Genomic DNA, 1,441 nt, shown 5'->3' on the forward strand with positions numbered 1-1,441 from the left:
TAATTAGTACCCCACCTTGTGCCATTCCCCAAATCAGAAAAAAAAATGTCATATATTCTCTGTCACATGAGACTCCTAGCTCCAAATCTTTGCATGTAGCCTTCCCATAACCTACAGTAACAACAGAAAACAGGTTCATTCACTGGGAAAGAGTGGTGGGAATGTAGAGAGGAGAATAGCAGTGGACATGTGATCTGATCATGGAAATGGGAGGTATGCCATCTTGGTAGTTCAATGTGGTAATCATGGATGACTATACTGAATAGATGAATATTACGTTACTTTATTATCTCTAGGTAACTCTCCATTTTTTTAATTACAGCATCTAAAATAAGATGATAAATGATCTTGTATACCATTTTATACCCAGTATACCTTCTATCTAGATTCAGGGCAGTCTTCAATAAGTCTAACAGCTGTATTTCAACCATACCTCTTCTATTGTGGTGAGATCCTATGCCCTTGATATTGTCTTCCTGTCAACTAATCTAAGAAACCTAATTTCCCATATTGGAACCATTCTCTTCCTTTTTTATCCACCTTTCCCATAACTCTTAGTTGGTCTTAAACTGCAGATTTTTAAAAAAAATTTTCCAAGACTCGAAGCTACTTCAGTTCAAGTTTAGCCCTTTTCCTTCATCAACAACCTTTGATACTTGTTCCGTTTGATACTTGTTGCACACAGCCGATAAACACACATTAAACTCGTGGGGCTAAGACCTGCAGCCATTAATCAAGCAGAACACTTCTGCAATCAGTGTGTTCTTCTTGTGCCCTTCCTTTAGAGTTCTTTGATAAGCTTTCTCAATTTTTTGATAAGCTAGTCTCAGGATTTTAATAACTCTGAAAACAAGTGATCGCTCCTTCCAGCATAGGAAGTCCTTGGATTTATAATGGACATTTAAAAAACTTCCAGATGTTATTAATTTATTTCTATAATAGAAAAATATATATGAGGCTTGTTCACAAACAAATTGAAAGTTGTCAAACTTGTGTTCACAATGATCACAAATAAAGGACCACTTAAAAGACACAATTTTAAAAATGAAAACAATATAGGTATTTTACCAAAGTATCACAAAATTTTTATTAACTTCAAAGTTAATTAAAATTAAACATAAATTGTATCTATTTTAAAATCTATTTTTGAGAATAAAAGTTAAATGGAACATACAAAAAACACTGTGAGAATTATTTTCACTACCCTTGACCAAATTTGTTGGTTTAACACTTTAAGAGGTAAAACAAAACAAAACAAGCTCCACAAATCAAAGTGCTGAAATGCCTTATTATCACACAAATATGGACTTCCTATCTACAATGCATTACACACGTTTAAAGCTTTCTCTTGTGAATTGATTTCTTGGCTTAACTTTCATAAAGAACTATGGAAATGTCAATCTGTTCAGCTAAGTATGCCAAGGATGTAGGCAAGTCAGGT

This window comes from Alexandromys fortis, unplaced genomic scaffold, assembly GCF_014885135.2.
Source record: "Alexandromys fortis isolate MF-2015 unplaced genomic scaffold, M_Fortis_MF-2015_v1.1 scaffold_65, whole genome shotgun sequence".
Taxonomy (NCBI): domain Eukaryota; kingdom Metazoa; phylum Chordata; class Mammalia; order Rodentia; family Cricetidae; genus Alexandromys; species Alexandromys fortis.